Consider the following 24,872-nt stretch of genomic DNA (forward strand, 5'->3'; position numbering starts at 1 on the left):
TACAGCATTGAGTATTTTTTGATTTCTGCAGTGAAGATTTCTCAACAGGAAGCTTCTGTTGGCAGAGCGAATCCTGCATTACTGCCATGGGCTGCACCACCCCGCTGCCCTCCTCACAAGGATGTGTTTACCCTCGTGGCTCTTGACCTGGCTCTGAGGGGTGGAAAGGAGTCATAAAGCTTCCCTCTCTGGGACCAAATGGATGTCCTGGCTAACGAAACCCCAGACTTTTCTACCAAATGGCCCCGACTGTGAGACCAGGTAGCCCGGCAGTGCAGGTTGCCAGCTGATCCATTTCTCCCCTTGGTGGGAATGTGTGACACCCGTGGGTGCAGCCTGTGGGTGACTCACGTGCCTGGACCACACTGACCACAGCACCTGCCAGGCACCAAAGGGAAAGTGTTCAGCAGGGAAATCAGGTTACAGCAAAAGCTCTTGGATTCTCTGCTGTGTGGGAAGAGCTGGAAGTCACATGGTACTAGCTCTGAACAGGATCCTAAAACAGGCATCTCATTTCTATTTCAATGCACACCCCCGCCCCAACACTCATGATCAGGGCTCTGGAGGTGTATTCCTAAGGACTGGCAAGAAAACTGCAAAGCAGGTTTACAAGGAACAGCCCTGTTCCCAGAACAGTGGTGTCCCACACTGTTAATCTTGGATGGCACCACAGCTAAATATGTTTTGTACAGAACTGGTTTTAGAATCACTGTTGCTGGAAATGCGCTAATGATGACAGAGTATAACAAGAAATAAAAACACAGAATTGCTGTGGTGACAAACTGCAGTGACCTACCTGCACATAAAGCTGTTGTGATTCAACACCTGTCCTGGCAAGGGGACAGTGATGACAAAGGAATATCCCCCCCCACGCCATGCTGAAGAACAGAGCAGCCACACAGTGGCAGGAGGCCCCACATCTTTATTTATGTTCAAAGGGGATTGTGGTCCATTTGGTTATACTTTTCTCAGCTTCAAATACTATTTAATACTCCTCTTTCCCAACAGAATCTCATTTCTAATAGAGCCATGCTGGCAGCAAAACTCCTTGGATTTGACATCCTGCTAAAATACTCAGAAAATTTTAGAAGGCAAAACACACGATACTTGCATATTATAAAATGTAAACCAGATAACACGTGTGCACTCCTATCAGAAAGACTGCAGACTCCCCTCCTGTCTGAACACCGGCTGGGAAAATGATTTCAACTAGAAATGCCTGCCTGCAGAGGGGGATGCAGCCCTGCAGAAAACCGGGCCCGTCCTGGCAGAGAGCTCTGCTCGCACCGTGTGTTTATCAACACAAGCACCAGGCATCCACCAGTGGCCTCGGGATGCTGCACGGGAGAAGCAGCAGGAGGCAGCAATGATCCCAGCCGGGAGGGACGCCCTGCCTGTCTCCAGGATCTTTCAGATGCGGCGGGATTTGGGGGGAGTTACTGCAGTGTCAGCATTGGTAACCCTTGTAGGGTTAACATTCTATGCCCATAGGGCAGACCGAACATGTCAGGAACAGTTTATTCATCAGAACCAAGGAAATCTTGCCTGTGATCGGGCAAAACTCATACAGAGGTGGGAAGGTAATTAAATAACAGCAGGGCCGGCAGCAGATTCTGAAACCAGCACTTGGGTGAGCGGCCTCTTCTCACTGCATTCAGCAATCCAGCAGTTCTAAGGCTATTGAGGAGCCAGGTTCTATGAGATCGTTTCGCTGCCATGAACTTTTTGTGTGCAGTCACTTAAAATCAGCATGCCTTCCTGTGTCCTGGCTGCAGGACCTCAGCTCTGTGTCCTTACCCCAACTTGCAACAGCATTTTCATTGTGGAGTGTTTCCATCTCTTCTAGGGGTTGGAAGCGAGCTTACACGAAACGCACATCAAGAAGCAAAAAAAATCTACAAAGAGCAATCACTGAGGAATGGGGTCAGGCCCCACCAACCCAGGGAAACTCCTGAGTAAATGAAGGCTTGTCAAAGATAAAATCAAGGTGTTCAGAATGCAACACTGACTGCAGGGTTTCCCAACTCCAGCCCAACCTAATTGTCCCAAACTAGGATGGGAACAAGAAGCAACACCTCGCTTGCTGTGTCTGCGCTGCCTGCTGGGACAGCTACAGGATCCCGTGGGATGGGACTGTGGCTCCCACATCAAATGAGACCCGAATTTATTTCACAAACAAGCTGTCAACAGGTGATAAAAATCCAGCCAATTAGCCCATTCAAGCTTAATTAAACAAATTACTAGGAAATTCTTAACTCTAAATTGTTCCCAGAGTCAAATGGGGCTTTCTGTCCTTAATTTAGGCTGAACCTAAACTATTTTGGAACTATTTTCAGCCTCACTGCAGTGCAGTTTTGCAAACCCAAGTACTCTGTCCCAGATACTCCGCTTAAATTTTTTTGCTGGCTGCTTTTACCACACCTGTATTTGTTTTCTAAAGCTTTGCACGTTTTCTCTACTGGAACTGGTAGCAAATGAAGCACAGCCAGCCAGGAGATGAAACTTGCATTTGTAATTCCGCCTTGGCTCGGTCTGCGAGGCTGGAGTTGCTGCCACTTTGTGGCGTTTTAATGCAACTATACTCTAAGCAGGGAACTGTGCAGCTCTGGCTGTTCTTGGGAGTAGCAGCAGGAGAAACGTTTGCTTGAGAGGCAAGACTTAACACTGGCCAAGAATTGCTCGTGTATTATCTTGCCCTGCATGCATTTTCCAAGAAAGAAAACAGGAGAGTGCAAATCAGCACGCCTAACTCAGGTGCTGGGGGAAACTGCAAATCCACACAGAGCTCTGTAAAGCCCATGGCCACAGGAGCAGCCAGCACAGCCCTGCTGAAGTCCCAGCAGGGCACTGCTATCTCCAGCCCCTTGGCATCGGGGTAAAAGTCACCCCTCTGCACGTCTGTGGCGCTGATTCACACCCACCAGTCACTGTTTTTGAGCAGAAGGTGAGTTACTGCCCTTAATTAAAGTTCTCCTCACTGATAGAAGGTCAAAGCTGGCAGACAAAATGAACAGGTAAAACAGTCATCTTGTTTATGTCCCAGAATAGGTCCAAGTGGAAACAGGGAGCATCTTTCCTACCCTTTGCCGGCCCCTGACCTGGCTCAAGGTTGAAATTCAATGGATTTTTTAAAAATTTCTATTATTTCATAGAATCATAGAATGGCTTGGGTTGAAAGGGACATTAAAGATGGTTTAGTTCCAACCCTCCTGCTACGGGCAGGAACAACTCCAGGGATGAGAAGTAAAAAAGGTTTGATATGTGAAATGGGGAGGGGGAATGTGGACCTTCCATTAGGGCAGCTTATCCCTCTAAATGCACTAAGGCTTTTAATAAAGTGAACATACAAGTCCAGTCCCTTAAAGATGCAGGAAGACCCAGCCATGATCCCAGTGGTCCTGCAGGGCCAGAAGGCAGAATGACTCCAGGCAGGAGCCCTTCCTACAAAAACCCCTTCTGGAAATGCAGGCATTTTGCTGGTATTTATTTACTGTTCATTTTCTTGAGCCTCAAACCCACAAGGAGGTATTTTACAAAGGGAGTACTGCTAAACACGTGCAGACCTGTTCCTACATCATGAAATTATGTGGAAAAGGGAAATAATTCCTTATTGTAAGCCCAGTTATTATTTTGGGATACCATGCGTCTCTGCACATTCCCACAGGTCTGTCAGAGACAGGGAAGGGATGTGACAGCAGCAGAGGGCTAAGGCAGGCACACCATCGGATGTGAGGATGGCAGGATGCTGCTGTCACACAGCAGGAAATCTCTGGGTAGAGAGAAGGGTGTCAACACACTGCACTAGCGTGGTGATAAATGAAGATTCCAGAATCTCTTGCTGATATCAAGCATCTGTGTTTTATTGACTGTCTTAGGACCATTACACATAACTTGCTTTCATATTGAAATACAGTGGACTGTGGGGGAATATGAGGGAATACAGCTGTAGTAAGGATGCTGCTCAGCTGTCTTTGAGGCACAATGAAACTACTTTTGCAAATAAAACTTTTTGTACAACAGTGTTTTGAACTTGACTCTGAATATCTTGTATAAATAACATTGATCCAAAGCCCATCAAAGTCAACTGAAAGGTGACTGCAGGATGCGGAGGGTTTGGGGTTTTTCTTTTTTTTCAGAGAAGCGTGACTTCTGTAGAAAAATAACTCCTTGAGCCACACTGCAAGATTAATTTCCAGGAATCTTTGGGTAGAGAAGGGTGTCAACTGAACATACCAGCGCTGTGGATGCTGCCTCCACTGTTGGTGTGGCAAGGGAAAAGTGCTTGCAAACAGCTAATTATTCCCTTTTAGGTTCCCTTGGCAGGTTTCTGAGTCACTGGGCCCATTTTAGAGTGTGGCTGAGAGGGAGCCCAAGTCCTCTCACAGGCAAGACACCTATTTGGTACCAAATTCTGCTCTTGGCCTCTCACTGAGACAAGCAGTGAGCAAGTGAGCAAGCAAATATCCAAATGCAAAATGTGCCTTCTGTTCCATATTCAGCCACTTAATCCCTCCTTTATCAGAAGACATTCCTCTCCATGGAAGCTCTCAGACTCAACAATATCCAAGCAATCCCAGGTACCCATTGCAGTTTTCCACCCTCACCAACCCAAATGCCAAAAAGCAGACCAAGGATGAATCCTCCCTGTGAGTGCCATCAATCTGGCACAGGAGACAGGCAAAACTGTCTCAAACCACTACTTGGTGTCATTTTGCCACCCAAACTTGAGTCTGGCAAGGCAGGAACTGAGCAAGACCTTCAGAAACACAGTCTGAGTGCAGATTTCATTGTCAGCAATAGGTATGAATACTCCCGTTAGTTATTCATAATAGACATGTTTGTAGACTATCAGCACTTCAGACCATTCAGACAATGCATTCCATTTGGTCATTTTACAGGCAGGTACCAACCCCATCTCTCCTTCTGCAAGGCAGAAGAGCATTACTCTCAAAAACCACAAAGTTTTCCAAAGGTAACAAAAAGAACTTAAAACTGTATTTACAACAAACAAACCAAAACTTTGCAAGTGCTTTGCACTGAACAACAACATAAAAACAAAACAAAACTGTTTGTAACTCTTCAAAACAACAGAGAACTTGGAACTATTTACATCCTGGACACCCAGTTAAGGCACTTGGGTTCCAGGCTGGGACATTGGAAATTCTGTTTCAGGTCCGCCGGGCTCCTGGTCACGTCGCTTGTCTTTCTTCAGCAGAAGGCTCTGGAACAGATGGAGGGAGAGAGAAAACATTTGGTGGGATCCATGCAACAGCCACACCTGGCAGAGGACAGTCAATGACTGCAGTGACTTTACTCCAAGAGGACCTGCAAAGCCTTTTCAATTTCAGCTGCTGCCTCTTTAGGGTCAGGATTCTTGCAGCCTTCCAGCCCCTCTGCCAGGCACATCGTGCTTCTTTTGTTTGCAGCTTTGCCAGCAGATCATGGCAGTGCATCCCTTTGCCAAGCGGGGTCACAAACCTTTGTGGTTTATGGAAAATGACACTGCAAAGGCCCCGTGGGATGGCAGGCTACACCTTTTGAGTATTCCCCACTGCCTGCACCACAGGACAACACAACATTTGTAAGGACTGAACTGTACAATAAAAAATAGTAGCAGCAACTCCAGGAATTTCTGCTGGCCAGTACTGGTCAAAGGCCCAGCAAGGACTCAAAATTTCCAGTGCTGCTCAGCTGCAGCCAAGCTCCTTAGCAGGAGCTCCCCTGACAGGGCAGCTCTCCCCCATCTCTCCCTCTCCTTGCTCCCGAAAGAAGTGCTCATGAGGAAGCGGAAACTGGGATGGGTGCAGGGCCAGCCCTCTTTGGTGTCTTCAGAAACTACAGGCAGGGCTGTAAAACAAACACTCACTCTTCAAAGTTGAGGTCTTGTCTTGTCTTCTTTTGCAGCAGAAGCCTCTGGAAAAGGATTCTTCTCGTCCCCTGCAGATCCCTGAAAATACACAGAGAGAAAGCTGGTCAGAGAGAGATGCCTCAAGCAATTCCAAATCCAGGATTTCCGAAATTTCCAGAGAAAATGTTCCTTTGTCCCAGGCCTATTCTATTCCCAAGGCTGTTCCCCTCTGGTCTTCTTCCCCAGCAATCTCTCCAATAATGAAATGGAACCTTGGCTTCTCACCTGGCAGCTCACAATGCTTTGTACCTCTCAGCCTTTCCCAAGCCCGGAGAAATTCAGCGGCAGGTTTCCTGGCTCCGTGGCTGAGAGTGCAGTGAGGGCTGGCAGCAGGAAAATGATCAGGAAAAAGCAAGCAGTTAGAAGGCAGCTAATACAATGTGCACAGTCTGGCATAAATCACAGCCCTGCCTGCCCCCCAACATCCTAGACCCCCCACCCTGAGCCAGCTCTAAGCAACCAAATTTTAATAAACAGCCAGGGAAATCCAATTTTATAACCAGGAAATTCAAAGTTGCAAGGGTCAGCAATTTTGTAAGCATCCTCTAAATCCTTAGGCCCAGGTTGCAGCCACACCCACAGGTTTCTTGTTTCTTATTTTTAGCCAAACCACCCTTTATTTCCATAAACACACTCCTTTTACAGCAGTGTGGTATTCACAGGGGCCTACAAACAGAAATGGTCACTTATCTGTGAGGATGTTTCTGAAGAGAATCACACAGCACCCCTGGGTTCTGAGGATCCTGGTTCCTGGCAGGGTTATCCACGGCAGGCAGCTCTGGGCCGTCGGTCTCGCTCCTGGGTCTCTGGTGGCTGTCGTGGTCCAGTTTGGCGCACGTTGTGCAGCAGTCATGGCCGGCAGCGGTGGCAGCACCACATTTTTCCTCTGGCTTTGGAATGCAGCTTCCGATGCTCTGGACAAGAGAAGCAAATTCATGACTAGGATGCACATGTCATGTAGGCATTTCTTAAAAACCTGGCTACATCCTGCACCAAATCTTGCCAGTGTCTCCACAGGACAACATTACAAAGGCTGAGAGGCTTCAAGGAGAGAGACTTTTAACTGGCAGAGACTGGCACATTCAATAACTGAGTGGCCCAGCAGATTTCTGATCATCTGAAATCAGGAGGAGCAGGGAACTCTGGCAGCCAGAAGCAGCACCTAACAGCTCTCAAGCTTGTTTCACCACTGCTCATTTCCACCGTTTTCAGTCAGCTTCTCCAAGGTTCCAAGAACACACCAAGCAGTGAATCCCAGCCCATGGACTGCAGCACCAGAAGAGCAGGAGATGAAGTTAAACCCAGTGACAAGGCTCAGCTGTGAGGCTGCACTTCTTGCCTGACTCTGCTGTGCATGGCGCAGTGCTCTCCCCCCTTTCAGCAGCACCCACTGTTCCCGTGCTTTGGTCCCCCATCCCTGCACACGTGCTCTCCAGCTGCTCTGCCTTGGCACAGAGGATGACTGGACACAGAGCACAGCACCATCCCCAACCTGATCCAGAGCCCTCTCTGCCCAAAAACACCTCCTACCCTTGCCACTCCAAAAGCCAGCACAGGACTAACACAGCTGCTCCTTTTCCCTGAGGAAAAGGGAGGGAGCAACTCCAGAATTAAAGCTCTTCCATTCCTACCACAATTGGAACATCCCTTCCCCCAGCCAAACACCAGCCCCAGCGCCTCTGTGCTTCCAGAGGATGTCAGGAGGGAAAGGCTCCCTACCCTCACCCACCTACACCTACAGAGCTGCTTTCTGCACTGCTGCCTTCCAGCAGCAGCTGAAGGTGCACAAGGCACAGCATGTCAGAAGGAAACTCTCGAGTGTCAGGGCAGGAGATACAGTTCTTTGTCTCACCCTTCTGGAGTGAGACTTAGATTTACACATCTTTCTCACATCCCTCCGCTGCATACTCACTTCAGTTTATTGGACCCTTGGCTTCCTGAAAGCTGGAATTATTTTGTTGGTTTTACTTTCATTCCTTTTTCTTCCTGGGAGTATCCCCCTTTTCTTCCCTCTAACAGGAAAAAAGAAAAAAGGACAAAAAATTCACTCAGGTCTTGAAAGTTCACCTGAAGTCCCGACCAGTCCAGCTCAGATTGAGAGGTTCTGGTCGAAAACAGAAAATAAAACACACTGGAACTCCTTTTAGGGGAGAAGAATCATGGCTGCACAAGGGTTTTTCTAACACCACCTTGGTCAATTTCCAAACCCACCTCCCCCTGCCCCTCTCACCTTCTTCTTTCCAGGGGACTCCTCAGGACTCCTCATGGCTTTCCTCTTCAAGTCTGGCTTCACTGCAGCCAAGAACAATTTCTCCTCCTCTGGAGGTAAGGGCACCTTCTCCTGGTGCACATCCCCAGGTCTGTGGCCACTGGGGATGAGAGTGTCACGTCTCTGAGCATCTCCCGGGAGCCTGGGGTCCAAAAAGCCTCTGGCATTGGCCTGGTGGGAGCCCTTGTCCTTTGTCTTCTCAGAGGGCTCGTGAAGTTCCAGCTTCAGGTCTGCACTGGCTGTGGCTTTTGGCATCACTGTTTTCTTGTCTTTCAGCTGGTCCTTGCAGGACTGGTCTGTGACCTGCCAAGGACCAGGATTGATCTCCACATTCCACACTCGCTTGGATTCATTGTGCACCAGGGGCTCACCGGGCCTTTTGATGCCTGCAGTGTTCCTGGGCACGGCCTCTTTGGTGAGCACAGGAGGCTTCAGGCAGCTCTGTTTAGATTGAAGATGAGCGTCCTGAGGAGCCTTGGACATCTGGCCACTGCTCTTCTGAGAATCCTTCACTTGGCAAAAGCTCTGGTCAGAATCCTTGCTCACCTGGCCACAGCTCTTGTGGAAATTGTTGCCCTTTTTGCCATTTATCTTGTGAATCTCCTTGGCCAGGTGTCCAGGGCTCTTTCTAAACTGTTGCGTCACCTGTCCAGAGCTCTTCTCAGGATATTTGGCTACTTGTCTAGAGCTCTCCTGAGAATCCCTCACTACTTTGCCAGAGCTCTTGTGAAAATCCTTTGTCTCCTGGCCAGAGCTCTTGTGGAAATCCTTGGACCCTTGGCCAAAGTTCTTGTGAGGATTCTTGGTCTCTTGGCCACAGCTTGTTTGAGAAGTCGTGGGCCCTTTGCCAGAGCTCTTCTCCGAATTTCTGGCCACTGGGCAAAAGAATTTCTCAGATTTCTTGTCTGGGTGGCCACAGATCTTGTGAGGAGGCTCCCTTGCCTTGGAGTGCTGCTGGCAGGAATTGCTGCTGATGCCCAGCTCTGGCTTTTTCCTCTCCTCACGTCCATTCCCACAGCCAGTGTCCCTGGGACCCTCTCTTGGCACTGCTCCTTGCTTTGTCTGGGTCACCAGGTTGTCAAGGTGCCATTTTCTAGAAGTTGATGGCTTAGGCTGCCAACAAAAAGAGAGAAGAAGGATTCAAGGCTGATGCCTTTGTGGGCTCCTTCTGTCCTAGCACAGCTCCCCAGGGCCCAGGGACTCTTGCCCAGAGGTTGGACAGTCTGGGCTTTGGCCAGGGAAGAACTGACTCTAATCAAACAGGCCACGTGCACTAACTTGCTCCTCGAGCACCATGCCTGGATATGTGCTGCATAAAAACCATACAATCCAGTCCGTGGCAAATAGCTCAGCCTTCACTGCAGTGAGAGGGCTCTCACACATCAGTATTTGCAGGACAAACCAGGCAGAATTTGGTACCCGAGGAGAAGCACAACATCTGCTTCCTTGCTAACAGCCCCGCCCTGCAGTGGGCAGGGGGCTGTGCCAGCAGCCTCTCCATGCTCCCTGTATTCACCTCACGTGCTGGCAGGACCAGCACCCTTGGAAGGTCGTCCTCCTCACTGTCACTGGAGCTGATGCCTCTGTCACAGAGTGCTGAGGAGCTGTGGCAGTCCCTGGTGCTCCCCGACTCGCACCTCCTGCGCTGGGCTGGTGCCACCCTCCTGCGCTGCTGCCACTGGAGAGCTCTGCAAGGCCACCGGGAGACAGAATTAGGAAGCAGCAGGGGGGGAAGCTTACTTCCTTATTCCACTGGCATGGCAACGTGCCAAACTAAAACTGAAACCTGGGCTGGAGAACAGAAGGGAGAAGGCCACAGGAATACTTTGCCAGACTGGAAATGCAAAGCACCAGAATAAAAAAACCCTGGAAATAATCAAACCTCCAACTCACACCCAGCCGGACAAACAGACACAATCCCAATAAGCCATGGAAATTCATTTTCACCCTGCTCTGCAGCTAGCTACGCGATTAGCATATAAAGTGAGGTTTTTAGAACATCCATCTGAAATATTATATTTCTTGGTGTGTATTTTTAAATGAAAATAAAATCATAGCAACACTTCTTAGGAAAGTTTTCCTTGGGCACAGGAGATGACTTTCAAGTTTCACTGCCAGATTTGTGTAGGTTTTGTAGCTGTAGCTTTACTCATCTACCCAGGCTTCAAAACCATTTCCAGGAATAATCAGATTCAGGTGGTATCCCTTAGCATTCATGAGACCATCATGACATAATAATAATTTTTCTGCTGGTGAAAATTCCCTTCACTGAAGGTTCCTGAGAAAAATCTGCCTGAGAACCCAAATTTTTGTGCATTCCAGTTCCTTTAAGTAACTGCCCAGCAGAGATGGGAACAGGCTCTGGGTACTTACAATTTTCTTGCCTGAGAACTCAGCAACGTCTTTGAAGCTGCTCCAGCCTGTTCTGGAAAGCAAAAATGAAAAGGTTGCATTTCTCTGCCTCACTTGTGGCGTATTTTACCCTGTGGTCTCTAAGCACCAGATTAGAGAGCCACTTTCTTCCAGGAGGGGTTTGCCATCAAAATTGTTCCTCCCTCCAGATGGGGGTTTCCTAACTAAATACTGGTTGTCCTCTGCTGAACTGCTACCTTGAGTTCTGGGTAATGATTGTTTACACTTTCTGAAGCCATTCCTAAATTCATTTCTGCTCAGCAAAGCAGAGGAAATCACGCTGATTTAATCAGTGTGAACACTTGATGGTGTGTACCACACCTAACACACAAAATTACCTGTCAGCACACAAAGAACTGGGGTTTCTTTGCATTTCTACTTACTCTGCTTCTGTGCTGCAGATCCAACAGCTTGGGATTCCTACAATTAAAGGACAAAGCAGCTTAGCACGTATCTCAACAAGACATCTACTGACACCAAAAACTGTGTTATTGGCACGTTAGGGGCACGTGCATTTCTGAATAAATATTTTTAGAGCATTCTAAGAGCTGCCAAACAGCTGAGCTGAACTTGTGCTCAGCAGAAAGATCTCTTGTCATTGATCAGAAGCCCTGGCCAAAATGGGCTGCATTACCTTTGGTGCCAGTGGGAGTTTGGAAGTCTCTGCTCTCGGATGCGTCAGGAGAGTTGAGGGGAAAGGTGGCCGTGAGCTGCTCATTTCCTGGAAAGAGAGGGAGAGAAGCAGCTCTCCAAATGTTTTCTGTCCCCAGCCATTTCCTTAATGTTTGCAAAACATGAGCAAACTCAGAGAGCTTCTAATTAAGAGCACTCACCCTCAAAATGTCTTCAATCAAGGGCTCCTCATTGGGCTTCTTTGCCTGAAACAAGGACGAGGGAAACACAAGAGAGTTTGTTTGGGATATTTACTGATGGGCAGGTACTCATCAAACCTTTGATTACCAACAGCTCTATAAATATCTTGCAAGTGTATTGAAAATAAGGGGAGAGTAAGGGTGAAAAGGCCCATCTGAAGGAGGGTTAATGATGGAGACCAGGCATGGAGAGAGCTGAAGCCACCACTGTCAACTCCTCCTTTTTCGAGATGTCTGTCCACCCTTTGGAAACTGGCAGTCAGGGAAAACTGTTCCCGTTTCTAAACTACTGCTACTACTCCTACTCTTTATTACTATGATTGTTATCATCATCATTATTCTAATTATCATTCATTTTAAATAAACATGTTCCTGCACTCTGCTCCCTTTATGGAACTGCCCTTTCCCTAAGTTGCTGTTGAAGCTCCTGAGCCTTGCCTGCAAAGCCACAGGCTTCCTCTGCATGTACTTGTGCATCGAGCCTCAAGAGTTTAAAAAAAAAACCAAAAAACAAAAAACAAACAAACCCAGTTAGAAATAAGAGTTCCTAATTCTCCTAGGCCAGTTTTCAAGAAACAGGAATATTTGCCATTCACACAAAATCAGACTCCTGGTTGCATTGAGGTCATAAAAAACAGCCTTGATATAATGCAACCCAACCCATTGTGCAGTTTGTGCTTGGTTCCTAACTCACAACACTGTTTATGGTCAGGGAACTCAGGCTGGCCTCCAGGCAGGATCCTTCTGCCAAGACTGAACTTGTGCTCAGCAGGAAGATCTCCTGTCATTTATCAGAAGCCCTGGCAAAAATGGGCTGCGTTACCTTTGCCTGCAGTGGGAGTTTGGAAGTCTCAGTTCGAGGAGGCGACTGAAGAGGTGACAGGAGAGGTGGCAGTGAGCTGCACATTTCCTGGAAAGAGAGGGAGAGAAGCAGCTCTCAGGAGTTTTGCTGATGGACACAGAGGGAGTTTCACCCTTCCCAGAGTCAGGGGGATCCACCTCCTCATGGATTTGTAGAGGCTTCCCCGTGGACATCTGGTATTGAAGAGCACCCACCTTCAATATTCCTTCAATGGACTGAACATAAACGTGCAGGATGGGCTGAAACAAGAAGGAGGGAAGCAGTGTGAGTTTCTTGGGGTGTTTTACTCATGCATAGCAAACAAGCCTGCACTCAGCCAGCATTTGCTTACCAACAGCTCTACAAGTGTCATGCAAATCCCTTAATAATGAAATGCTGCTCAGGATCAAAAGGCTCCTCTGAAGGGGAGTTAATAATGGAGGCCAGGTAGAAAACCAGCTGAAATCCCCACAGTCACTTCCTCCTCCTCTGATAAAAATGTCTGTGTTCCCTTTGGAACCTGGCAGTCAGGAAACACTGTTTCTGTTCTTAAACAACTACTACTACTACTACTACTACTACTACTACTACTTAACATTTCTGCTATTTTTATTATGTTAATATGTTTGTGCATTGTTCTTCCTTTATGGAATTTTGCTTGGAAGCAGCTAAGCTTTGTCTTCAATGCCCTGGGAACCAAGTGCCTTTGAGCTCTGGGGAGGCTGAGCCACGAGCCAGGCAGGGCCCGTGTGCTGCTCCCTGGGCCTTGAGGGACTGCCAGCAACAGAGAGCCCCAACAATTGCACTCACCTTGACAGGCCCAGGAAGGATTTTGGACGGTGCAGCTTTGACTTCTGACCTCTGCTTTGAGTGACCTTCATCACTGTCATCGTAGGTCTGCTCAGCGTTTGGAGTGAGGTCCAGAGATTCAGGTGAGGATTCTCTCCAGATGTCTGCATAGGGGTTTGTTTTGCTGGAGGCCGGCCTATGACTGCTGCTGTGGGACTTGGGTTTGGGCTTCTCTGGAATCCAGACGGGATTCCCAGGGGACTCGTGGCTCAGGAGCACCTTGGAGCCCACATCACCCAGCAAGTTCTTCATGCGCCGCGACAGCTCATCTTCTTTATCGGTCTGCAGCAGAAGAACAGAGAGCGGGAAATGGCACAAACACCCCAAGCAGGAGATCCAGCCCAGCAAGAGACACGGCTCAGGATCTTCATGGAATCTCCGTGCATCCCCACAAGGGAACTTGGGCAGGCTCAGTGGAGCGGATGGGAAGATGCTGTGTTTGCAGGGATTGGGCTCAAGTCTGCCACAGTCCATGCAGAAGACACAGCTCTCCTCTCCCACCCCAAGCCTCCTTCCTCCTCTCCTTCCAGCCTGCACCACACTCCCATTACCTTGTAGGGTTTGGCAAAGAGGGGAGTCTGCTCCCACAGTGGATATTTCTCTTCTGGAGCTGCCTGCCTCCTCCTCCTCTCTTGCTCCAGAAGGCGCAGCAACTCTCTGTTGTTGCTCCAGCTTTCAGAAAGACACAGAGAAAGGAGAGTTAACACTTGAACCCCTGTTCATACTGCCTGCACAAACTGGGCCTTTCCCACAAGGGCACGTGTCCAGGAGCAAAGCCATGTTGAAATCCACAGGATGCTGACAGTGGACAGATCGCTTCTGTCCAGCGTGTGCTGTGCCCCACAGCCAAGAGACACACGGGACGACAGCACACATCCTTCTCAGGGATTGCTACTCCTGGCTGAAAGAGCTTCCTCTGTCTTGAGGGTTATTGCCAGTTTCAAACACTGAACTATGTCATGTCACTGCATTTAAAGCAACCCCATAAATGCAAGTAACAAGGAGATCTCAGATATTCAGAAAACACCAGGTCAAATCCTGCTCTTCCTCCTCATCCACACAGGCACGTACTCAATCCCAGCAGCCCTACATCCAAACCCCAATAAAGCTGTGTCCCATCATGGAACACCAGATCCTTTCAACTGTCCCTGCTCTGTGAAAGACAACTGACAAATGAGGGAAACTCTGGCTCTGATAATTGTGGACACTGGGGAAGGAAAAGCGTGCCGGCACAGTGGATGCAGGTATCTCTTTCTACTCTACTGCACACTCTGCTCTCTACATACAATCCCTGTGCTCTTCTTCACCCATCCAACTTCCCAAGAGACCCAGATTGCCAGGAGACAGCCTTGTCTGCCCCAGCAGTGACACTTGCTCCAATACCACACCAATAATCAGCTCCTGAAAGCTGAATCATCCCTAGAGCAGAGGCACAGCTGCCTCATCTCATACCGAGGGGCTGTTATTTACAGTACATCAGGGGGTTTGCATAGGATGACATTCCTAATTCAGAGCAGAAGAGTCTGCTGTCAACACCACCAGCACCTGGGAGCCTTGGAGCAGGGGGACTCCACAGTGCCAGCCCCTCCCTCACCAGGGGACAAACAGCTCAGGATTGGAGAGTTAAAAATAGTGCTGTACTTGCTGCAAGCCAGACTTGTGGAGTCCCCAGGAAAACCCAAACACCCTAACTCTTCAAAGAGGCAGAGGAAAATGAATGTCTGCCCGGAAACATCAGTACAGTCCTCATCATCTTCAAGCATGGTTCACAAGATGGAAAAACTTGCACCCACTCCAAAAATCCGCTACTGCTTGGTTACAGACTGAAACAGCAAAATACTCCAAGGCCCAAAGCACCCCAAACTCCCATTTCCTGCACAAAGGAGTGCCCTGGCTCCAGGAATAAGAGATTGGCTTCAGAAAGTTCAGCAGAGAACCTGCCCTGACCCACACCATCATCCAGGCTTGGGTCTGTACCAGAAGCTCTGAAAATACCAACGTGCCCTGAGGCCACTCTCACTCACAGGACAATCCTTACTTTCCTTCTCCCACTCAGGGACTCTGATTCTTGCATTGGAGGGGGGGGGATTCTTTTTCTAAACCATCTCAACGTTCATCAGAGCACTTGGGAAGCCAATCTGATTACATCAAATTAATTCCTACCTATTGTCGCTGCGCTGCTTGTCTGTCGGTTCCATGACGAAGCCTCAGACTGAGGCAGCTTCTCTGGAAGAGAACAAACAGATATTCACCATCTGCACCAGGTCCTGCCCAAAGCTGGGGTCAAGACCTCCAGGGACTTGCTACACTCCCAGCCTGGAGTGCCCAACTGGGAGTCACTGCAGTGCTCCTGAACATCGACAATCCAAACATGGGGATCACACGTAGCGGGGAATGGGAGAGCCAAGAGATCCATTCTGCCCTTTCCCAGCAGTGCTGCTGCATTCCAGGTCAGCTCTTAACTCCAGATCTGGCCAAGAACATGACAAACCAGGCCGCTGCTACAGGCTCCAGGATATTTGGTTCAATTTTAAGTATGAATGTGCCCTAAGATCTCTGCCTTTAGACAACCAAATGGACCTCACATGAATGGCAGCATTTGTGGAAAGAGGAAGGAAAGAAAAGGAGGGGAAAAGAAAACAACTATAAAATAACCAGCTCTAGTTTAAAAGGTAACGAGATCCCCTTAGCAGAAGTAAACTATCTCAAACAGGTGGAAGTAGGACTCAGAACATTTACATTTTCATTTGTGAGATTCATCTCACACACCAAAGGGAGCAGAATGATTTAGCACTGGGGAGGAGGCTACAGGAGCCTTGTGTGAAGTCCTGTGAAGCAGCCCACTTAGAACAACTGGGGAGAAACAGGAGCACAGACACTTGCGGGAAGAGCTGAAGCAGCTGAGCTCGAGCCCATGGCTTTAACACCAGGGAAGGGACCAGCAGGGAACCATTCTGCCATCACAGAGAGACAGGGGCCACTCCAGAGGGGAATCCTGCCAGAGCCCACCTCCCCCTGCAGCTGGGAGGCCCAAGAACAGACACTCACACTAAGCTCAGAGGACACATCTGGAAGCAAACAAACACGGCATCTTTGTTCCATCCTCACAGTCATGAAAACCATCATGGTGGGTGGAAAATAAAGTGCCTTTAAAGAGCCAGATGCCCACTTTAATTTCAAGATCAACAAAGGTGGGAGAAGCAGGAAGTGCATACAGGGACAAGTCATTCCAACTTTCTTCCAACTTTTGTTGAATGGTCCTGGCATTGGCATGACTTGGGAGAGTTCACACGTGTGAATAAAGAGCGTGGCAGGGAAGCCTGCTCTGTCACCAGGTTCTCCTCAGCATGGCCACAAAGCACACACAGGTGGCCAGCAGGAAAATCTAGATTTCACGGAACAGCCAAAAACTTCTGCACTTGTCCTTGGCAAGGCCGGGTTTTCTCCCACACTGACGCCCCATGGATTTGGGGTTGTGTGACACAATTCCCACAAGGCACAAACGCTCTGGCAACCAGCATGTGCCACTGAACACAGCTGTGTGCAGAACTTCTGAACCAAGCTTTGCTTTCCTCACTGTGGAGAGGAAAGCAGGTGCCCAAGTGTTATAAACCATTCCATCCCCAGGCAGGAAGGAGTAAATGAAATTTAACTAGAACCTGTTACAATTACAAAGCAAAGGGGGAACAGCACTGGGAGCTTGATGGGAATCCTTCTGGCCACCAGAGATTCAGGCTCACCAAATGGGATCTGTTTTTTATACAGCGAAATTGCACCAGCCTCATTATAATCATAACACAAATGACCTCGATGTGAATTCTTACAAGCTTTTGACAGTGCTGTATGTGGCCAGGCTCAGTTCGGCAGCCCTTAGCAGGACATATCTCATTGCTCTTCTTCCTGCCTTCCCCATCCAGCCACAGGCACAGAGCTGCACTAATGGAACAAGGAAGCTGATTGGAAACCTAAATCTTGTGTCCCCATCTCAAGAGCTTTTCCTTTAAATTTGCTATCACTAAACCTCCCATGATATTTTTATGGACAAAGCTTGGTGTTTTGCATACATTCGGGTATTGGATGGACAACTCGACGTACATTCTGGGAACACACTGGATTTGTAGAACTGCAGCACCCTAAAACCACAGAACCATAGAATGTCTTAGGTTGGAAGGGGCCTTAGATTGTCACCACATTCTGCCCATCTGCCAGGGACAGGGACACTTTTCACTAGACCAGGTTTCTCAAAGGCCTGTCCAACCTGGCCTTGAAGGATTCAAATATTCTGCTGGCCAATGTGCTTATATACATATGATATACAGTTATATATAGACAAGGTCATGGTCGTCATAACGGCCTTGATTCTGAAAATTGGAAAAATAACAGCTCCATAGCTGTGGCTTCACTTTGGCGTGTGGGTGTTTCCACACGGGCTTTGCCACCTCCCTCTGCAGTCCCTGGCTGTGACAGTTCAACTGTAAGAGCGGCCCCGGGCAGCTGCTCCCACTCCCAACGGGCCAATCCCAGCCCCAGCTGGAACACCTGCTGCAGGAAAAGGCCAGAGTTGTCCCTGGCACACATCTGCTGCCTCTGCCCTCATCCCTCTCCTTCTCACCGCTGGCTCCTTTTGGCAGCACATGGGGCACAACCGAGGGGCCTTGGTGCTTCCCGTGGCACCCTCCTTTGCCAGGGATTGCCTGCCTCTCCTGCTCCTCAGAAACACTTGGGATTAAAGCTGGACCAGCAGCCAGCCCTCCTGCAACCTTGCCTCCTCCAGCTGACATTAATTGGTGCCGCTTCAGCTTGGCTTTGTGCCAATCGGTACTATTTGCATCAGGCAGAAGGCAATTTCCCTGGTCAGTGACTCTTTCCCAGCAAAGTGCTGGCAGCCGGCAGAGGCAGGGGCAGGAGCCTGGCTTTGGAGCTGTCGCTGTGCCCGGGCAGCGCTGGAAGGCGGCAGGGACAGCCGTGGCCGGCCCGCTGGGCCCCTGGCAGCAGCCAAGCGCAGAATTACCTGGCACAAGGCGGCCTTGCGGGCCAGGAATGCCTCCCCTGGGGCAGGAGAGGCGCTCCACGAGGCTCTGCGTGCCGGCGCCGCTGCCGAGCGGAGCCGCTGCGCTGCGCTCCGTGCCGCTGCAGCCCGCGGGCGCTGCCCGAGGCCGGTTCTGCCCCGGGCGGGGCCGCTGCCAACGGAGCGTCCCGGGCACGGCCGGGCCGGGCTCCGCGTGCCGCGGGGCTCGGAGGGCGCCGAACCCTGCCGGAGTTCGCCCCGTGCCCGCGGCCCCCGCTGCCCTGCGGGAACCCGGCCCTGCCCCATAGCAGCGGCGCTCGGGCTGGCCCCAGGGCGGGGGCCAGCGCGGCCCTGTGCCAGCGAGCCCCCGGGCCCTGCCCGGCAGCTGAGAAGGAGCCGCTGAGGGAGGCCTGAGGGACTGGCACTGCCAAAGGCCTTGCTCGCACACACCGTCCTACTGCCCAGCCTGCTTCCCACCCGACCCCATGGCTCCGTGGGCACCGACTGCTGTACTCGCTGGGAATAAAAGCACAGCTTGCATCTCGCTCCACATCGCCTTTGGTTTTACTACAACGTTTTCTACTTCATCCTCTTTAAAGGTACGGTTTTGTCTTAAAGGGCATAAGCTCCCGTGTCTCATTTTCCCATGCTGAATGCTGGAGTTCCGGGGAGAATTGAGGGGTGTTTCCTCCCGGCCTTGCAGTCCTCGAATAAAAGGTGTCCTTGGTGTGCACAGGAGGCTTCTGGCTGTTGCATTTTGTGCCAGACGAGTGTCCTGAGGAGCTCTGGCCTCCATCCTGGGGGCAATTTCCCTGAGGTTCTCTCTTGCCACCAAGTTCTCTTCTCTGGCTGATATCTGGGCCACTCCCTTTCCCCTCCTCCTGAATGTTTTATCCCAGAGGGATTACTGCCATCATTTGATGGCCTTGGTCATGCCCAGTGGTGGGGATGTCTTGGGCATATTTTTGAATGAACTTTTTCATTTCTGGTCTGGAAAAGGAAACTTACAAATGCAATAGACCAACCACAGGGAGTCAAATGTTTTAAGTGATGGGAAGCAATATGAAATATACGAGGTTTTTTGCACGCTAATCCGTTTCTTCATTCAATTTTATTGATTCAGGTTATTTGATTCTCTGATATGAACAATGTCTTCTTTCCTTCTGCTGCTCCTAATGTTTCAACATCACTGTGAGACCTTTGGGTTGTCCTTTAGTATCAATCCCTGTAGATCACTTCCAGCTCAGCATATTTTATGATGCTTTGACCTGTGCTGGGCGCTGCTGCGGGGGCATCTGGAATCCTGGGCTCAGGTTTGGGGCCACACTACGAGGCTGGGCCGTGTCCAGAGACGTGCCTGGCCAAAGGGGGAAAGCTGCCGGCGGCGTCTGGCTCTGGACAAGGCCTGTGGGAGCCGTGGAGCCGGGAGCGCTGCCGGGAAAGGGGCCGGGGGCAGCTGCCCTGGGCCTGGAACCCTGCCAGCCTGGGGCTGAGGGCACCTGCGGGACACCAAATGCCGCCTGGCACAGGGCGTGGCCCTGCAGCCCCGTGTGCCTTGGCAAGTGCATGGGACACAGAACGTGCCCATTGTCTGCCTTTTCCCTAAACCCAGGGCATTTCCAGGCTCCTTGGCATGTTCCCTGTGGCACAGTGCACGGAGGTTACAGGGCTCTGGGGAGAGAAGAAACCTGAACGCCTTTCATGGAAAAATCCCCTGTCCTTCCCAGCACAACTTGAGGCTATTTCCTCTTGTCCTATGGCTTTTACCTGGGAGTGAAGACAGAGAAAATGTGGCTAAATTCACCTTTCTGCCACTTGTTGCTTGGAACTACTTGAGCATGCACACTCAATGTTGTATTGATGCTGTCTTTGACTGCAATTCTGGATTGAAATTCCACAGCAAATTCTAGATCAATTATGGAGGAAAGAGGACTAAATTAATAAATTAAATCAGCTATGCCTGAAAGGTCCCCAGATATTTCTGGACATGATTGAGGGATTTGTGTATACCTGCATGGTGGTTTTTTTGTGGGAAGAATTGCATGGTTACAGGTGAACGGCTTTGAGGGTGCTGGAGGGTGTTTTGACTTGAAAGAATTTTATTCTTTTCTATACTATAAGGACTATCAGAAATCTGCTGGGATAATAGTCTGAAAACATTCTGATTTTTCTTGATGGTGTTTTAAGGATCTATGGAGGTTTTGCCCAGGGAAAATGCTTCTGTCTGTTGCTAATCTCACCATATTTTTGTGTGAGTTGTGGTAGATCATAGTTTGAATGCTCAGTATAGGGCAGAAAGCAGTGCATTTTCTCTCACAAGGTTCACTGAAGAGATTCCTGTTAAAGCTGTTCCAGCAGGTCTGTAGAGCTTTTTAAAAATGACTACACAAATCAGCAAATCAAATATAAATTTTAAAAGCAATACTCCTTTATTTACACATTCTTTTCTATTTTCGATGTAATTTTAGTAAAAGGTAAGTAATGGTTTGTGAGGATTTTAAAAAGATTTTCTGGCAGTTAGATTGAGTCACAGAGTCCCTGCCATCGGAAGGCGTTTATCAACCCCGAAAAGGAAGCCATTGGCGAGTGGAGTTCAAAGAAGCCACGCTGGAGGGCAGCCTTGGCTGCCACAACCTCTGTCAGCGCTTGTTAACCCCGAGCGTTTCTGCAGCCCGGCCTTGGGAAAGGCTGCGGGTGACAGATACGGGCAGACACCCCACATGCAGGGACCTCCGAGACAAGAATTATTGCTTTTCCCCTTCAGGAGGAACTTCCGTGGGACTCTTGCCTTTGTTCACGGCACTATCCAAAGGACTGTTGGGAAATGTGGCTGTGTGCGTCGGCACAGGCAGGCAACTGGAGCAGCCACAAAACCGTGGCCAAGAGTAACTTTATTTCAGTCCCTGGTTAAGCTGTTCCTGTAGCATGGAATGATGTGGAAAAGGGAGATCATTCGCTCTTGTAATCACTCCTAGTTTGGGATACCATCCTTCTCTCCACAGTTTCATTTCCATGGCAGGTACCACCCTCCCAACCCCATCTCTCCTTCTGCAAGGCAGAAGAGCATTACCCTCAAAAACCACCAAGTTTTCCAAAGGTAACAAAAAGAACTTAAAACTGTATTTACAACAAACAAACAAAAACTTTGCAAGTGCTTTGCACTGAACAACAACATAAAAACAAAACAAAACTGTTTGTAACTCTTCAAAACCACAGAGAACTTGGAACTATTTACATCCTGGACACCCAGTTAAGGCACTTGGGTTCCAGGCTGGGACATTGGAAAATCTGTTTCAGGTCCGCCAGGCTCCTGGTCACGTCGCTTGTCTTTGTTCAGCAGAAGGCTCTGGAACAGATGGAGGGAGAGAGAAAACATTTGGTGGGATCCATGCAACAGCCACACCTGGCAGAGGACAGTCAATGACTGCAGTGACTTTACTCCCAGAGGACCTGCAAAGCCTTTTCAATTTCAGCTGCTGCCTCTTTAGGGTCAGGATTCTTGCAGCCTTCCAGCCCCTCTGCCAGGCACATTGTGCTTCTTTTGTTTGCAGCTTTGCCAGCAGATCATGGCAGTGCATCCCTTTGCCCAGTGGGGTCACAAACCTTTGTGGTTTATGGAAAATGACACTGCAAAGGCCCCGTGGGATGGCAGGTTACAGCTTTTGAGTATTCCCCACTGCCTGCACCACAGGACAACACAACATTTGTAAGGACTGAACTGTACAATAAAAAATAGTAGCAGCAACTCCAGGAATTTCTGCTGGCCAGTACTGGTCAAAGGCCCAGCAAGGACTCAAAATTTCCAGTGCTGCTCAGCTGCAGCCGAGCTCCTTAGCAGGAGCTCCCCTGACAGGGCAGCTCTCCCCCATCTCTCCCTCTCCTTGCTCCCAAAAGAAGTGCTCATGAGGAAGCAGGAACTGGGATGGGTGCAGGGCCAGCCCTCTTTGGTGTCTTCAGAAGCTACAGGCAGGGCTGTAAAACAAACACTCACTCTTCAAAGCTGAGGTCTTGTCTTGTCTTCATTTGCAGCAGAAGCCTCTGGAAAAGGATTCTTCTCGTCCCCTGCAGATCCCTGAAAATACACAGAGAGAAAGCTGGTCAGAGAGAGATGCCTCAAGCAATTCCAAATCCAGGATCTCTGAAGTTTCCAGAGAAAATGTTCCTTTGTCCCAGGCCTGTTCTATTCCCAAGGCTGTTCCCCTCTGGTCTTCTTCCCCAGCAATCTCTCCAATAATGAAATGGAACCTTGGCTTCTCACCTGGCAGCTCACAATGCTTTGTACTTCTCAGCCTTTCCCAAGCACGGAGAAATTCAGCGGCAGGTTTCCTGGCTCAGTGGCTGAGAGTGCAGTGAGGGCTGGCAGCAGGAAAATGATGAGGAAAAAGCAAGCAGTTAGAAGGCAGCTAATACAATGTGCACAGTCTGGCATAAATCACAGCCCTGCCTGCCCTCCAACATCCTAGACCCCACACCCTGAGCCAGCTCTAAGCAACCAAATTTTAATAAACAGCCAGGGAAATCCAATTTTATAACCAGGAAATTCAAAGCGGCAGGGGTCAGCAATTTTGTAAGCATTCTCTAAAACCTTAGGCCCAGGTTACAGCCACACCCACAGGTTTCTTGTTTCTTATTTTTAGCCAAACCACCCTTTATTTCCATAAACACACTCCTTTTACAGCAGTGTGGTATTCACAGGGGCCTACAAACAGAAATGGTCACTTATCTGTGAGGATGTTTCTGAAGAGAATCACACAGCACCCCTGGGTTCTGAGGATCCTGGTTCCTGGCAGGGTTATCCACGGCAGGCAGCTCTGGGCCGTCGGTCTCGCTCCTGGGTCTCTGGTGGCTGTCGTGGTCCAGTTTGGCGCACGTTGTGCAGCAGTCATGGCCGGCAGCGGTGGCAGCACCACATTTTTCCTCTGGCTTTGGAATGCAGCTTCCGATGCTCTGGACAAGAGAAGCAAATTCATGACTAGGATGCACATGTCATGTAGGCATTTCTTAAAAACCTGGCTACATCCTGCACCAAATCTTGCCAGTGTCTCCACAGGACAACCTTACAAAGGCTGAGAGGCTTCAAGGAGAGAGACTTTTAACTGGCAGAGACTGGCACATTCAATAACTGAGTGGCCCAGCAGATTTCTGATCATCTGAAATCAGGAGGAGCAGGGAACTCTGGCAGCCAGAAGCAGCACCAAACACCTCTCAAGCTTGTTTCACCACTGCTCATTTCCACCGTTTTTAGTCAGCTTCTCCAAGGTTCCAAGAACACACCAAGCAGTGAATCCCAGCCCATGGACTGCAGCACCAGAAGAGCAGGAGATGAAGTTAAACCCAGTGAGAAGGCTCAGCTGTGAGGCTGCACTTCTTGCCTGACTCTGCTGTGCATGGCGCAGTGCTCTCCCCTCTTTCAGCAGCACCCACTGTTCCTGTGCTTTGGTCCCTACTCCCTGCACACGTGCTCTCCAGCTGCTCTGCCTTGGCACAGAGGATGACTGGACACAGAGCACAGCACCATCCCCAACCTGATCCAGAGCCCTCTCTGCCCAAAAACACCTCCTACCCTTGCCACTCCAAAAGCCAGCACAGGACTAACACAGCTGCTCCTTTTCCCTGAGGAAAAGGGAGGGAGCAACTCCAGAATTAAAGCTCTTCCATTCCTACCACAATTGGAACATCCCTTCCCCCAGCCAAACACCAGCCCCAGCGCCTCTGTGCTTCCAGAGGATGTCAGGAGGGAAAGGCTCCCTACCCTCACCCACCTACACCTACAGAGCTGCTTTCTGCACTGCTGCCTTCCAGCAGCAGCTGAAGGTGCACAAGGCACAGCATGTCAGAAGGAAACTCTCGAGTGTCAGGGCAGGAGATACAGTTCTTTGTCTCACCCTTCTGGAGTGAGACTTAGATTTACACATCTTTCTCACATCCCTCCGCTGCATACTCACTTCAGTTTATTGGACCCTTGGCTTCCTGAAAGCTGGAATTATTTTGTTGGTTTTACTCTCATTCCTTTTTCTTCCTGGGAGTATCCCCCTTTTCTTCCCTCTAACAGGAAAAAAGAAAAAAGGACAAAAAATTCACTCAGGTCTTGAAAGTTCACCTGAAGTCCTGACCAGTCCAGCTCAGATTGAGAGGTTCTGGTTGAAAACAGAAAATATAACACACTGGAACTCCTTTTAGGGGAGAAGAATCATGGCTGCACAAGGGTTTTTCTAACACCACCTTGGTCAATTTCCAAACCCACCTCCCCCTGCCCCTCTCACCTTCTTCTTTCCAGGGGACTCCTCAGGACTCCTCATGGCTTTTCTCTTCAAGTCTGGCTTCATTGCAGCCAATAACAATTTCTCCTCCTCTGGAGGTAAGGGCACCTTCTCCTGGTGCACATCCCCAGGTCTGTGGCCACTGGGGATGAGAGTGTCACGTCTCTGAGCATCTCCCGGGAGCCTGGGGTCCAAAAAGCCTCTGGCATTGGCCTGGTGGGAGCCCTTGTCCTTTGTCTTCTCAGAGGGCTCGTGAAGTGCCAGCTTCAGGTCTGCACTGGCTGTGGCTTTTGGCATCGGTGTTTTCTTGTCTTTCAGCTGGTCCTTGCAGGACTGGTCTGTGACCTGCCAAGGACCAGGATTGATCTCCACATTCGACACTCGCTTGGATTCATTGTGCACCAGGGGTTCACTGGGCCTTTTGATGCCTGCAGTGTTCCTGGGCACGGCCTC

The 24,872-nt window shown here is 49.6% G+C and overlaps 1 long non-coding RNA gene across 1 annotated transcript; it reads right to left on the reverse strand.

The window, feature by feature from the left end:
• Positions 1–21,371: 21,371 nt before the first annotated feature.
• On the reverse strand, positions 21,372–22,530 carry LOC131378569 (uncharacterized). Its single transcript, XR_009207894.1, has 3 exons — positions 22,418–22,530; positions 22,151–22,231; positions 21,372–21,505 (listed from the first exon to the last, which is right to left on the reverse strand). It is a non-coding gene; the product is annotated as an uncharacterized LOC131378569 (long non-coding RNA).
• Positions 22,531–24,872: the final 2,342 nt, after the last annotated feature.

Source organism: Hirundo rustica, chromosome 5, assembly GCF_015227805.2.
Source record: "Hirundo rustica isolate bHirRus1 chromosome 5, bHirRus1.pri.v3, whole genome shotgun sequence".
In the NCBI taxonomy this organism is placed as follows: domain Eukaryota; kingdom Metazoa; phylum Chordata; class Aves; order Passeriformes; family Hirundinidae; genus Hirundo; species Hirundo rustica.